Source organism: Opisthorchis viverrini (assembly GCF_000715545.1).
Source record: "Opisthorchis viverrini unplaced genomic scaffold opera_v5_66, whole genome shotgun sequence".
Taxonomy (NCBI): Eukaryota; Metazoa; Platyhelminthes; class Trematoda; order Opisthorchiida; family Opisthorchiidae; genus Opisthorchis; species Opisthorchis viverrini.
This window is the reverse complement of record NW_008751723.1, coordinates 1,775,929-1,792,411: the sequence shown is the minus strand read 5'-3', so window position 1 is coordinate 1,792,411 and position 16,483 is coordinate 1,775,929.

The following is a 16,483-nucleotide window of genomic DNA, read 5'->3' as shown; positions in this document are numbered from 1 at the left end:
CCCAAAAAGGGCGAGACCGGTCGTGGGCTGTCAAAGAGTTTTCAGCAACTTGTGAGTAGTCTCCTTTATGAAAATATACTGCGTTATCTCGAATATCGTGCCAATCGAATCATGAGGCGGCCTGTGTGCAGCACATTCAGTTGGAGGACATCATAAAAGAGAGATTCAGTTGAGTTTCCCTTGAAAACCAAATTGATTTGCAAATTAGTGTATTTCTTGAAGGTAAGTTCTGGAAGGTAAGTTCATTTACCTGAAGTTAAACCAAATTTCCTGTGTTATTCAAGATGAACCGAAGAATCTCTCTACAACCTCCCTGTGATTAGTGCAGAGGCAGTACAGTTTGTAAACTAATGGACATCCGACATTTTTGTTTACAAACTTGACACGAAATCCAATGTTTTTGGTGTTCCAAGTTTTGCCGGTATTTCAGTTGATTACGGACGGAGGATGTTACATGTCTGAAATATTTTGTGAAAAAGTATCGATCAGCATACGAGAAAGCGTTGGGAATGTGGTGGTATTCTGGACACGGATTTAGTAGGAACGAGTTTCAAGCGTGTCTACGATAGTTCACTTTACAATAATTTTTAACAATACTAATTATATACATAATATATAATATATATAATATATTTTTTTATTTATCCTAAGCCAGACCGTAAGTCACAGTCTAGAGTGACAGTGTGGCCGGTGATAAACCTTGAGGTTATAAATGAGAAGTCACATCCCACTACAGCTTAGAGAAGTCGCAAAGTGAATAACACCGAGAATTCAATTCTCTGGAACACTATAACCTCTGTTTATCATACTCTGTTATATACTGCAGCGGAATCTACCACGCCAACGTCTGGTTCACAGGAGAGGTGTTTATTCACCAGTTCTACAAAAATTGGACTTTAATTTATTAAGAAATCAAGCCAAAACAGTCTTTCTCCTCGATCAATGGCAGTTGTTCTGGTGGAGGTAAAAAAAACTCTTCTGTTGGTATTTGCCCAGTTGCACTCTGTTTTATTTCTAAACTTGAAGAAGATTTCCGCCATGCATGAGCAGGGCCTTGAAAGCGTACCTGATGGAATGAGGTGCGCTTAGGATCTGCCTTCCCAACTACTAAAGTTCTCTGTTGTGCACTACGTTCGCCATTAAATGCTGCGGCATTCCAGTCGAAGGACTTAATGTTGGAAATCTATAGCCTATAATCGTCCGTCGGATAAGTGTTTGTCACTTTCAAATCCGTGGTTCGTATTACTTAAACAAAGCATCAAACTCTGACGTCTCCGAAGATTTTCAGTTCTAATAAGACGGCAGAAATTCGCACTTTTATCGAGTAGTTGGTGAGTCGAACACCCAAGCAGGTATCATTCCGTCACCAACAGTCAATATGTTGACGAAAATTTAGGTGTCTTCTGAGCGATTCCGCGAGAAAACACAAATTTCCTTAAAGCTTCTCTCTAGTACTCTGTTTATAGGTAGTTTGAAGGTTGTAAAGTTCCATCCTTTTGAAGATTTTATCCAGGAAATGAATCTAACCTGTTCTAAAACACGAAGAACGAGTGGCACAAATGCCTAGCTTTTCTTTAATATCATCAGCATCCACCGTTTTACCATAGATGTGGACTAATGTCCCAGAAAACAAGTAAGTTAGTCTTCAGCACCCTAATGAAATACTCCGCCTTCTGTGGCGGTGATTCCCTTGAGTTGGTCACAAAACAGTGGAATGGACTGGTGAACATGCGTTAGCTTCCCATGGCTACGAGGTTCGAAGAATATTGTTCAGTTTAACTTAAATCAATCCATCACCGTCGACTCACCTATATATACGCTTGTTAATTTACGTTTAGGACTTTGGTCATCTTCTCTGTACAAGAATCAATACCCCATGAACCCTGACATCTACTTTTTTGACCGAAAACCTAGTTAAATCGGAGTCAGGTTCGTGGTGGTACCAAGCGTAGTTGAGCTGAGGTTTCAGAAAAGGTGGAGCCGGTTGACAGATCAAGATGTATGGTTTGCTTGAGCTGTATAGGGCTGAGGGATAGCGGACTGGAAGCACTGAAGGAAGCACTGAACTGTAGTTCCACCCTTATTAGAGCTCATTAGCAGTGCATATCCAATGGCCNAGGTGTATGGATTATCACTTCACTCTCATATCAGATGGGTAAACGCATGTAAGGTCACACAATTCACATGTGAAGATACGGATGTGTTAGATAATACAAAACGTATGCGACCTGCTTCACTACACTCGGTACTAGTCGGAAAACGAAATCATAAAGTTTACGCAGACGAATAACGTTTTTTTTTGTCAAATACAACCTTGCAAATACACAATGAACGATGTGTGGAGGCAATGCTATTTCATGAGGCTTCAGAAAAACTGTTGTAGCGAAGTTATGTTCTTTTGGCGATATCCAATTGCAACTTTGCTGTTGCAGTTATCCGTGGTAGGAGTCAAACCTCGGTTTCCCATAAACTTAGAGTTTGCAAAGGCTCGACAGAAGTTAGCAGAATAAATGAACTTTAGAATCCCACCTCTCGAAAGTTACTGTGTTTGGCATTTTACTGAGTGCCGCACGTCTCAATCACAAGGTAACTCGTGAGTAACAAAAAAGCAGGGAAGTAAATCCCGGGCAAGTGATATTCAAATGGCATTTTTTGACCGAAAACCTAGTTAAATCGGAGTCAGGTTCGTAGTGGTACCAAGCGTAGTTGAGCTGAGGTTTCAGAAAAGGTGGAGCCGGTTGACAGATAAAGATGTATGGTTTGCTTGAGCTGTATAGGGCTGAGGGATTGCGGACTGGAAGCACTGAAGGAAGCACGGAACTGTAGTTCCACCCTTATTAGAGTTCATTAGCAGTGCATATCCAATGGCGGTGCGAAGTTTTGAACTCCGGACGCCTAACAAGCGAGGCGAACGTGTTGCCACTACACCAGCGTACGTTGGACTCATCTGAATTCTCGCTTCTGAACAGGCGAACGTTCAAACGGATGACTGTCCAAGCGAGAGTGATGTGAATGTGAACAATACACATCCCGTAAATCCCATAACATGCAACATGCAAAGGAATGTGAGACTTATGAAAACCCAACTTCCGTGAATCACATTTGTGGTGTCAATTTCATATGCACCTGAAATGTTTAGACGTGGAGCATCGGAAGTGCAACCCAATGGTCACCAAACTCGCAAATACACTAAGAAGCCAAAATTTATCAACCAGGCACACAACTTATGTTAACTCAGAATAAACGGCAGGCAATCACTCAGCATTTTCACGGTGCGATGATCATTTACCCAGTCGGCTTTCGCTTTCGTTCACCTTAGAAGTATTTTTAATTATTTGTTTTCACCTGACTGTGCACATCTTTGGAAAACTTTAAGTTTGCTGGCCGAAACTTCGGGGCTATTATTCCTAAGGTTGTGGCGTATGATGTAAAAGCTTATAAATGCAAAACATAAGACGATCTGCTATAGTCGTGTTTTTTACTGATCCCTCCATTTTATCCTTATAGGCGAGTTAGTTAGTATCTCGGCTGAATTTATTAACGTGTGGCATTTACCTAACGCCTCTCTTTTCTGGACAACACGTCATTGACATTTTGTATGTATGCCTCCCATAATCGAATTTCGTCCCAAATAGATTTGTTACGTCAGCTTTTGAGCTGAAAATTTCGAAAAAATTCTGACAATACAGGCCGACTCTAATCCTAGAAAGAAGTTTAAAAAAACGGGGTTATATATTTTTTCAGATTCTTTTCCACGAAGCCTTGAAACTAAAATTTGTCATCGCTATAACTACGACATGAAATGGTCGCGATACCGTGTGAATTTAACACGCATAACGCATCTCCATTGTCAGGCGCAAATGAATCTGTCTTATATAAATCTGATCAGTACCGAGCTCAAGTGGGGTGAAGGCGGCTGTAACCACAAGCTAATTCAGTCACCGTTCATGCTCGTGATTATCATATTTCACAAACTAGTGAAATATGACGTAAATAAATAGGTTTTCTGCTAGTGTGCACACAAATCCATAAGTTTCACATGCTCACATTGGGTAACCACATGCCCAACTTGGCACTGTTCGCCGTTTTTTGTGTTCACTCTCACAGCAGTCTCGTCTGAAAAATTCTCTTCCTGTCCCGGCGCAATTATTCTGGTGAGTGGTCTGAAAAATTCTCTTCCTGTCGCGGTGCAATTATTCTGGTGAGTTCACACCGAAGTGAAGAGAATAAGGGGAGGAGACGCAGCGGGATAATTGTTCAGAGAAGTCACACTGAAGTGAAGAGAATAAGGGGAAGAGACGCAGCGGGATAATTGTTCAGAGAAGAGTGAGGTGAATGCGGATTCAATAAATCCCGCAATCTTTCATAACTGCCATTTCTAAAGCACATAATTTTCGACATACCTACTTTCAGCATTGTTGGGCGACTGCAGGTAAGCAATATGCCATAAACACTCATGTTCAGTGCCTCGGGCTTCTTACTGTGAAAACTCCTCGCAGACAAGAGCCGAAAAAGAAACAAGTTTGGGTCCTTTGTGGTTTTAGAGGTTTAGTATTATCTTCTTACGTCGTCTGGTTCATCGGAGAAACAACAGACGTATTGTTACACGGATTTATTTGTTTTTTTTCTGTGCGCCGAATCGTATTTCTTTGGTTATATGAAGTGTTGAAGTGGATAGTTTCTGCATTTCGATAGATTACTGATGACGCAATCTGGTAATTATCTGTCGCCATTATTTTCCATATTCGTGTCCTAATTTCACCGTGCATCGCTACCAATCAGTGAAATGACGAATAAGTAGATAACAGAGGCTGCTGGAATGAGGTTCAAGGGCCGATATTTACTTCCCAACGCAAAATTCTCCGAAATTCCGCGAAAAAATGGTCATAATAAATCACTTAATGAGGAAGAGTGGAACTGTTTATACTTCCCGAAGAATCTCGGAAATAATCGAATGTTTCTGACTTTCCGTTGTAGGTGACATTCTGATAGTCGAGATAGACAAACTAAACTGGAATTCCAATCCCCTTAATGCAAGACACTTATGGTAACTGTTCGAATGTTTTCGTATTTTAAACGAAGACAGACCGCCGAAAATCAATGTTTCCGGGATCTCATCATCTGGTTAATACGTATCTAACTGCTAACAAATAAGGATAAATGAATAGGTAAACAGCCAGTATTGGTTACTAGGTTATAAACGCTGGAAAAGACAACTCATTATGATTGGAAGCCGATTCCCATAAAATTGGATGCTGTGAAGTGATCGTAAAGGGCGCTGAGCGAATCAGCCAATCGGTTTGTGTGACAACGAATGCATACTCAAAGCTGCTACGAGCAATTCCTGACAGCATAGTACTGGAGTTCGCAACCGTATCCCAACTGCTTCGACTATAGCCGAGTCAAACCTTGGGATCAATACTGTGGTTCATTATTTACTCGGTTAGGTGAAACAATTCGTTTGGTTTGGTCATGTGATCAGTGCCAATAGTGTGTGACGCAATCGGGCTTTTAGCGAGTCGCTAAGCCTAGTAATATTCAAACAAAAGAAATGCTAATGTATCCTGTTGGCAGTTTGAACTGCCATACGCCAACCATATTCTGCTGATCAACAGCAGAGATGACGTTTGAAGTATTGTATTTCAGGTATGGGTTGGACGAAAGGTTGTTTGTAACCAAGGGCACAAAGTGGAAGCCGAAAGCGTGAGTTGGTAATGTGTTGGAGTATTGGTAGTTCGGGTGACTTTACTGGTTGTTAATAAGTTGGCTGTTGATCCGTTCGCCGAGTACGGCAATTGACTTGCAAACGCTTCGTCACTATACTGGGAGGCATCATCAGTGCGAGCTAATGTCTCCATGTAAGTCAACTGCTGAGCTCGGTGAACAGATCAGCGATGACTTGATTAACAACCGGAAGACATGAGTTGTATGAATTTTAACAAATGAAGATTAACTGCGTATCCGAAGAGATAGTCGTTATAGAATAGCTTTAAGTAGACTGACCTTATTGTAACAGACTTGGGAGACAGCTCAGATATATTTTCGGCTATAGGTTTCTGTGAATAATCTTTAGCTCCGAGCACATCAGCAATGTGCTTCATTTCAGTGTCCTCTGTATCCACATAGCAGAACTGCCTTACTCGTTTCTTCATACTGTAAATCAGAATTCGTTCCCGCCTTAGTGAGCCAGAATGATACAACTTGGAAGACTGCTCAAACCTGGCGGGCATTCTGTAGACAGATTTCCTAAATAGATTCCTGTATAGTCTCAGTAATTTGACGTCCATAGAGTGATAGGCATTCATATTATGGGCTTCAAAGGCGAATCGAACCGAGAAGTAAGGGTGGTGAAAAATATTCAGGAGAGTTATGTGTTTAAAGCGCAAGTATCCATTGTCAGAAGAAAGTACGTATAATGTCGTGCGTTAAGCAGGCTATGTTCACTTCTACCGATAAGGGTGTCACTCACCCGAGTACTACGGAAAGAGGTCACGGCAAGTCTATTGATTTATTCAGTTGGAAAGGGCTGATTTGAAACTAATTGACTGATTAAGTGATCGATCAATTAATTAATTTAATTAATTTAACATAATTTAATTTTGATTAATTCACTTAATTAATTAAAGGAGGACTAATCTCGTCATCCCACTACGACTGAATGCGCCTGCTTTTTCGTACTATCATTTATGGGGGGCGCTGAACCAATTTCGCAGGACATACATACGCTTCATATAATGGAAGTAGTGTGGAGACGCAAAAGTTCCAAGCCAATGACTGTTCTGCCAATGAGTAAAATGAGTGGGGAAATGAAAAGCTCTGTCCATCAATCACAACTCCACGACGTTTTTATTGATCTGCAGCATGGAAAACGAGATATTTTAGGACATCAGAAGCATTAGGGCGAGCAACACGGGTCCTTAAAGATGATAAAGTCAAGCGCTGCTTCCATTTTCAAACAACCAGTTTAAAAGCAAATCGGTGAACTAATTCAAAGCATGGGATTTGAAAAATTCACGAGTGGAGGCGGTAACTTTAAAATATATGTAAAACACGAAATCCTTGGACTCAAACGGCACTCCAGGGGATAGGAAAGGGAATCGTTGATGATTTATGGATATCTGTCTGAACATCGTTTTGTTTAGCACATAAAAGTTACACCAAACCATAGAGAAACGTAGCACTTTCCCAGATCCTTTCCGAGTGAAATGTTAGGACAGTAAAACTCAGAGTACCATTATAATAAGCAAAAGTGTTTTGGGCACAGCTTGTTGAAGTGAAAACTCGGGCTGTCTTAGAACCAAGACAAACACAAGAGTATACTACAAATTATTCGTTCAGCTTTGGCACCCTTTAAGTGCCTAGATGTCATGCCACCCAAAGGAAGAACGAGAGCTGGGATAGTACCAGGTCGCCCAGGCCTAGACAGGGGAAGTCGTGAGGCAGAGGTCAGGTTAAAACCACGGGCCTTCGGTTAGTAAAATCGCGGTGTACTACTACGAGGTAAACCATAGCTTTCAAATAAAAATACTTCACCCTTATCGGTTCACACGACCGAACAACAAACTCGTGATGAAAATTTCGGTGAATTCTACTGTTTTGTGGTTGATTGGTTTCACACTCTGGATGCAGAAGAAGCCCTTGTTATCCAGAAATCTATCCGTGTTTCTGAAGTGCAACTGTACTTAAAGATAAAGAATGTAACTTGACTGTTTGGCTTCACGACCGCCATCAAACAAGAGGAGCATAATCTATGGCCTATGCGTGTTTTCGACATCCCGAAAATCGGAATACTGATGCTGACACACATAATGCCCATGCATGTCATGCAGGTTATTCCATTCCCTGTAGATGATTAATGACTACGCAGTGGTCAAAGTGGATCTGTTTACGTAGTTTGCCGTAACTTGCTTTCAATCACGTTTAAACACAAATTACTCAACTCTTTATCTTTCCACAGAAAAACGCGCCATATGACGTGAACTTCTTTCCTGCAGTGGAAATTTTTTATCAGTTCCGTTACTCCAGAGAACTGGGTGAACACCCAGCCAATGAAAAATCAAATTTGCCTCCATAGAGCTCTGTCACTTTCGGTTTTTATATGTTACACTTGACCAATTTTCAACCATATATTTTCAACTATATATATATATATATTGTACATAGCGTACAAATATTGCCCTCCTGCCACTGAGCAGGGAATATTGAAAAACAACTGTCCAATGAGTCCTAATTTACATTCCTAGAAGGAGCTGTGATTGACTACCGTGGGAAAGAATTCGCGTGCGTGTAATTCACCATCATTTAAGACTGGGCAGCGTTGTGTGATATCAAGGCAATATTTGAGGGGCTTTCGCAAAAATAAAATATCCCAGTGGAACCTTCTATTATGGTCTGTAATTGTTAGCACAGTCGCTTACTTGCAGTATTTGATTGACTTCTCTAAAGTGGATTAGATCGACGTTCAATGATTTACGAACATTATCTGTGGCATAACGAATCAGCTGCATAATCAAGACAAGCCAGGAGGTTGAGAAAAGCTTTTGAAGAGTAAAACGATTGCTTGTTTTTCTGCTTAATTTTAACTTAATAGGATCCAACCAACCATCCCAAAAGGCATCATATTAGCTGCTGTCTATCTGGTGCTGGATTCAAACAAAATGGCCTAAAGTGTTCAACCGCAAAACACTGAGAAAATTATACTAAGTCAAAAATGCCATAGAATTGTATGAGGTAAAACGTTTTGAACATGGAGTGAAAAAAGCAACTGCTGCAAAGTGCTTCAGAGTTACCTGATAAGATTTGTTCATAGCCAACTTGGTTGAAAATGCGTGAGAATACACGCATATCAGTTATAGATGCAGCTAACCCAGGCTCCAAATTAAAGCATACTTTTTTCGACGTTCCCAGTTGAAAAAAGCCCATGAGCGCACCACTTTCCCATTGCACATTTTGATATCTGCAAGTGCGTTTTGTATATAAGAGTTCTTAGATGGTGGCTACTTTAGAACTCAGAACTATCAGTAAAACAAGAAACCGACCCTAATAATATGCAAGTTCGTACACAAAACGAACACTATGTTGCAGTTAATAAGCATTTCGGCATACCAAATAAATTTGAGGATGCATCCGTATCTACCATCCTTGCACAGCGTGAAAATTCGCTTAAAATCACACACACCTGTTGAATACTGCTTTTAGGTGACACTTCCATGCTTCTACAGTGGTGTTTTGCACGCAGTTCGGCGGTGCTCCCAACAAAAGAAACGAGTAATGTTCGTTCATATTACTCTCATAGTTGGAAAGTATTTGGACTTGGATTTGAAAATGGCCGAGTTTGTCTGCCATCGTGGTAATGTTCCATAAGTCAACAGGTGTTCATACGAAGTTAATTAAAGTAGTTGAAGAAACATCTATTGTTAAATCAGTCGACCAGTCAAATTAACATGATTGTTTTGGATTAAAAGAAGATTCCTTCGTATGCAATCTAGGTTTTCACTCCAGACATTTTATGTTTCTCGCCTCTTTTCTGAGTGGCGGCAATGAAGCATTGACGGTTTTTGTCTTTAGCACTTAATGGAGAATGTTTATACCCTTTGGAGGCTTCAGAGGTTTTGTTAGATCAGTATTATTAACATTTGTCCAACTTTTCAAGGGTGATGACGCTGAGTTTTGTATTTTAGAAGCAAAAACGGCGAAATAAGACCACAATTACCCGAAATTTCGTGGAGGAATGACATTCACTGCACGTTATTCGAAGCAATAAAAAGTCTATTAAGAATGCTTTTATGGAGTTGATACATCACGAGTTTGCTTAAGGCTCTACATGGCCTCACATTCGGTTTCGCCACTTTGGGGCTAATCAACTAGGTGAAATCCCCCGAGTTTCTGTCAATCTCATGTTCTACTTCAACCTAAACTGCACAAAATTAACGAAGTGCACTAATCTGCGTGCCAGTTTGGATTCAATGATAAACTCACTTGGAACCCAGTTGAATCGAATTACGTGTAAGTTGAGTTCTAGTGGAACATAAGGTGGAGGGAAACTTGGGTGGAAACTTGCGTACCTGAGGAGTTGCAAGAAGTGCGAAACCAGTCCTGGGCTCTCAAAGAGTTTCCATCAACCTTACAAGGAGTGTATTAGGACTTTGCAATGCACGGTGCTATCTATAGTATCTTGCTAACTGAAAAGTGAAGCGCCCTGGTGCGGCACATTTAGCTGCTTAAAAACATCATGACCAGATATTCATATGGGTTCCAGGTAAGTTTCCAATCACAACCAAACTGATAGTGAAATGAGTGTTATGAAGAATTCTTTTAATCATCTTGGCTCAATGACCTCAAGAATAGACAACTCAAGAAATATATCCCTTGAAAACACCAAATAAGAAGCACGCAAGATTCGCATCTTCCAAAGAGAGTTGTGCAATTCAACCATTCCTCTGATTTGTAACCCAAAATGCGTCGGAAAGTGAGAATAATCTGACCTGATTGTCGATCAAGCATCAAAGGACTTAGCATTTTGCATTGAATCTTGGATAATATCATTATGTTAGATCACGATAAGCGCTTGATCAATTCCGCAAGGCACAAATTAGCCCAAATGCCCTTAAGAGGTAATAGGAATTGGTTTAAATCCTTTCATAACAACTAAAGATTAGCAAGACTGATTAAAGGCTGTTCGTCTGCCTGTTGTCAAGCGCAGATTTACATGTCCAAGAAACAGCAATAACGCGCTTGTCCCTTATCCCCTGAGACAAACTGACAATGTTCAGAGACCACATCTGTCCCTGGTAATTTTCTGTCTGGTGCTGATACGAGTGTGGAATAAGCTATCGCACAAGAATGGTTCAGACCACAATGTAATTAGGTGGTTGTTTTGTTCTAGAAACAGGAAAACAATGCATGTGCGTCCAAGCAATGTTATGATGAAACATAATCCAACGTCCTTTGTAGATGCATTAGCTTATTGCCTAAGCAAACGGTGTTTAGGCATGATTTTCAGATCTTCATTAAGAGGTAGTCAATGTTCCAACATTTCCGGCTTTTCTATAACTTTGAACTTTGTGTGCGTTACTTCAGGTTGAACAAGGAATTCCACAAAGATGCCATTCTCTACATAAAGCTAATGAAAATCCAAACAAATTCTGTTTAATATCATCCATCACAATCGAATAGGATATGCCTTGCCAAAATGCACCTCATTTTTACCCTTTCCATGGTTGAAAAGTTGACAAGGGAAGATGTGTTCTACTTCTTAACGACTGATGCTTATTCTTTTCATATAAATGTTAGTGTTTCACATCAAACACGACTCTGAGACTTCTCGGTGAACTCACCGGCCACGCTGTGATTATTCTGTTGCCAGTCTCAGGAGTATAAATTTCTTACTGTTACTTGAAGCTGATCGCTTGTATATTCCATCCTTCGTACACACTATGTGATCAAACAGCTTAGGTGCCAGCATTAATGGGATTTTCAATCTTCCCCTTCTTTTGCCTCTTGTTCTTATAATTTCAACTTTTTTACTGGCTAGGAAGCGCTCGGGCAGTGTATACATACCTCATCAATAACCGAGTTGGTAGGTTCGCGCCCGTAGCTGAACGTCACACAACCAGCGACATAAAATTTGGTGAGGTCAGTCTTCGATAAACGAGAAGTAAGCAAGTCATGTTCCGACAGGGCTGAATGTGGTATTGCGTGAAATACTTCAGCAGAGCCTGAAAACCTTGGCCATCCTTTGCTGAAGTATTTAACTCTCTGATCGTTCATGGAATAACTAGCCACATCGGGCTATCTGTCTGCATAGTTCTGGTCGCTTTAGGATCCCCAAATAGTGTAACTTTGGCGTGACCACCTCCAATGTTTCTTCTTCATGTGGTTCACAAGTCACAACGAAAGTTTGCTGAAAAGACTAGTGAATTTTTAATGCATGGAAAATCCGTCATGTCAGCTGATTTGGTGCATCCACACAACCTGTTCAGGGCTCAACCTTTCAAGGTCAACTGGACAAACAGGTCAAGACAGTAGAAAGGCTCGCTCAAGCGACCAGTAATCAGTCGAAGTTGACTTTTAACCAATGCAAGCTTATCCTCCCACGAACTTCCAAACACAGCCTAATTGCGCTCACCAGGTACGCATGATACCAATTCTACTGGTAGCCAAACATTTGCTACCAAGTTTGCCGAAAAAACAAAGAAAATTATTACAATTACTAATATTCTGTTCATTTGCATCAACAGTATTTCTTTGCCCGAGTATGCAATTCCTGAGAGCAGAGTTCAAGTATCACCTTCTTGTATTATTCCAAAACACCATACTTAGGGATTTGAGTTGGATGCCCGTCAATTTCTTCTCGGAGTTGCAGACAGGGTTGTTGAACAAGATTGTCAAGGCGAAAAAAATTCATCCTGTTAAGTCACCAGCGAATTACATCAGAGACTTTTTGTCCTGAAGAAAAAGGGCGGTGCATACAGCCATGTTAATTCTCTTATGTGACCTCTGACCTCTAAAACATGAAGAACTTATAGATCTTCGTCGAGGTTTTTGGTGAACAGTAACATGCCAGAGAACTTGGGCTTGACTGCCGTACAACTGCACCACTTTATTTAAACGGAGCCGCGGGTGAAAGCGGAAGGTATTTCATACTGGTCACCAGAAATATCTGGGGTGTTTACAGCCTGAAGAATTTATTGGAAAAATTTGGCAGCAAACCTATTGCGAGAAGGCCACTAGAGACGGCTAGCAGCTGTATATTGTGACGTCTAAAACGAACCGCAAAAATAATCAAAGTTATGGAGTCCTGAAGGCCAGAAAACTCTAGATTTCTTTCAGTTGTGAAATATTTCTGCCAAACCCCACTCTGATTGTCTTTTCGCTTGATTGACACCGAATTCTGCGTGAAGAACGATATCATTTTTGGTAGACGATAATTTCGCTTGTGTACCACATAGCTGGGTGAGCGTATATCATAGCTGAAAAAGTACCGGGATATTTGTCGCTCAGTACGATCAACTATCAGGGTACATCATAGTGTTATGTGCGTTCTGAAAATGAAGTGCGCGTTGCTTCGTTAAAGTCCTACTTCCAGAACGTATCAATGTAAATTCGTTGAGGCCAGCCTAATATATAGGATGCCGGTGATCAAAGGCCTAAAAGTGCCCCAGTTCTTCCACACAAAAAGACGAAGTCATACAGTCAATTGACAATACTACCTCGCTGTAGTGTGGTGCAAGCAAACTCTGGGACCCAGATATATTATATATATAATTGGCCTTGACTGACAGGCTGAATTCCAGCCCGGAAGTTGTGTAGAAGTTCCATTTAGCACATTTAGCCACATTTAGCCAGTGAAATTGCGTGTCTACTTAAAACTTTTCACGACTAGTAGTGGGACTTCCAGAAGCACTCGAGATATGCCATGAGGCTGGGATATTCAGTATGGATCAAAAAATTATGGCTGCGAAGTACACTTAGAAGAGTGAAATGAGCCTGGTTAGATTTTCCCTGCCGTTTTAAATCGTAAGCACTGTCGTCTGAATATTCCAGTACGACATGATTCTCGTCTACATTTGCGGTTGAGAAACCTTCCAACCTCCATCTCTGTAGCTCTTCTTTTGTGACTATACATTGGGCCCGGTTGGGAAGACTTTTGGAACACCTATTTATTTGTGCAGTCCCACTAGTCTCAATACAGACTGCCTATCACACTCATAGACGAAAGAATATGTTTAGAATTAAAAATGGACGAAGGAGAAAGCAGAAATGAGTTCAAGGAAATACAGGACTGTTTGGGGTCAATACGTATGCCCTTAGTTTAACTCTCTGCGAACTGCCAAAGTGCACTCGAAGACAACTCAGCCAGAAACGTGTCTGTTATTGTCGGCTTGGGTGCTACCATGCCGACCTTATGAACGTTAAGAGCTCTGCTATCACTGCATTAGGCTGACGCATCTGCAAATGTTATATTCACAATAATTTCACTCATCAGACTACCAGAAACTTTCGCCGAACCATTCGTGTGATAGTTTTGCTTCCTAAACTAAAGCCGAAACTTGTTGACCCAGCTACTCACTTGTATACATGGGAAGAGCTAGTGGGAACAGGTAGGGATCAAAAGCTCTTTGACGGATGGATTGGCCTTTTAGAGCTGGTCTAATGTTCTGGGTTGAATCCACATTATTGTGTCGCTGAGCTGGAATCCAACGAGAAAAGTGGAAAGAACATACAGGGTATTGTTGGGAGAGTGTGGGCCCCGCGTCCTGTCACAAGTAGAAATTACAAGACCTCCTCACACTATTATTGTAAGAAGAAAAACCCTTACCGCGAAGCCGTTTATTAGCAAACACATAGCGAACAAAAAACCTATTGGACAGGAAAGTAAACATCCTTTATGCACCTTATTTAAAAGAAAACGAACATCTCACGTGTTTTCCTCAAATTTCGTGGATATTCATCGAATATCGTGTAGTGTGTGGACGCTGCAGAATAATTCCACAAGTTCCGTACAAAACCCCACCTTTCATCAGATGCCTGGATGGAGTTACGAGAAAACCACACACTACTCGCATGCTGCATCACTGGTGTCCACCGTTACAACAGAAAGAATCCGTTCCCAAGGAGAGCAAAGCGTCCTAAGAGGTCGTCACCCGATGAGCCAATCAGCACTTGACTACATGATGTGGTCTCGGTGATTCAAGAACGAGTGGCCTTTCATCTTTTGAAAGTGAGAGTTAATCACACTGCCGAGCAACCGCTCGTGGCCGAACGGTCGTGTTGTGTCAATGGCGGAAAATTCACAAGTTCGAAACTCCAATGTGTTTTGTTAGATGCTCAATGCTGATGATTCACAGTAAGGATGACAATGCTCCTCGGAATTTCAGCATGTCATCTTCATGGTAGGGCGATATTTCCAGTACGTTTCCCAATGACGTCGGCACCAGTCGTTTTTTGAGTGGTATAATTTTTAGCACACTCACCGAGATTTCCTCTCCCAAAGCTCCTAAGTTTTTTTGGAGCCTGCGAAATTTTAGTATCATCGTAGAAGTTTACTTCTACGTATAGCTTTCGACTTTGAGGAAATACACTTTGCTTTATTAGGATAAGCGATGCCCCCAGAATAAAATTTGTTGGAGAATGAGTATTGCAATGAAACAGAGAGGAGCGACAGAAGTTTTGGGACTTTGTTTACCCGATTTATGGCATGCAAGCTGACCAACGTGGCATGTTGGAAATGGTTGAGCAGTTCACAAATGTGAAATTTTGATGTTGTAAAACCGATGTGCAAAGACAACTAGAGCTCTCAACCAGCGTTCCGGCTGGCAAACTTATCGCAGTCCAAAGGCTAGTGAACAAGCTACCACATCAGCTGCATCCCCAGACTTGGAGGATGAACCTCCTGTGAATGTAAATTCCACACACTCATCATGCTAGCAAGAGTGACTGTGGGCTTCACAGGGACAGCTCATTATCGCTCGATTGTCTACCGTGAAGCTCAAGCTGTCATGCCATGACATGATTTAGGTTGCAGACTGTCCACTACTGCTCACTTGAAGTTGTGACAGAATCATTAGGGAAGCATGCAGAACTTCTCCAAATCCAGGTAGTTGGAGGATACATTGCGCATTTTCAGCCATTTTTATTGCGCATTTCTATGCTTACCACTCCAAACATTCGAATCGATAGAAACACAACCTTATATGGAAATGCTAAAAACACAAGGTGCTGTGAAGGTGAGCACTGCTGGTTACCCGCCATTTTCTTGGTGTAGGCAGCTTGAGGGATCTAGTATCTATCTGTCACTCGGACTGCAGTCTTGAAAAGTTTACTGATTCCACGTACAACTTCCGTTTCAATGAGCCCTGGTTCGAAGCTGATCAAATGGCAGAGTGTAGACCATCAAATGCGTAGTTTGGTTCTCATGCGTACACTTCTGCTATTGCGGATATAATGTGACAGAAACAGTAGCATGGTGTTACGAAATTCATGAATGTTTACTGGTTAGCCATACTGTCGCAAAATTAATAGGCAAGTGATTGAGGATAGTCGAGGCTTATTAAGACGTTCTGTATCAATTCCAAGAGGACTACGTCACTCTGGTAGTATGAACTGGCGCTTGAAGAATAAATTCAGGTTCAGCTCCTTTTATTTATTCACTATAAGAGAGAAGACAAATCAGGTATGTTTGTGTAATTCAAAGTCGGCCGAAGAAATAAAGTAGGCTGTCTCATTACTTAGGTTATCCTACTGAATGCTCTTTATGTAAAGTGCCTACGAGATAGAGCAATTTTTTCGCCACAGTAGATGTTTAGTCTAGAAAAAACCACCAGATCCAGCCATCCATGGTTAGTATAAGTATTTTCGATAACTGATCACTAAAAAGGAAGGCAGGATATTTGGAGAATTTATGTTGTACACCCAGACTGAGCCGGATTATAGCTGTACAGCTACTCTTCTTCGAAAAGAAAGGAATTTATCACTTCTCAAA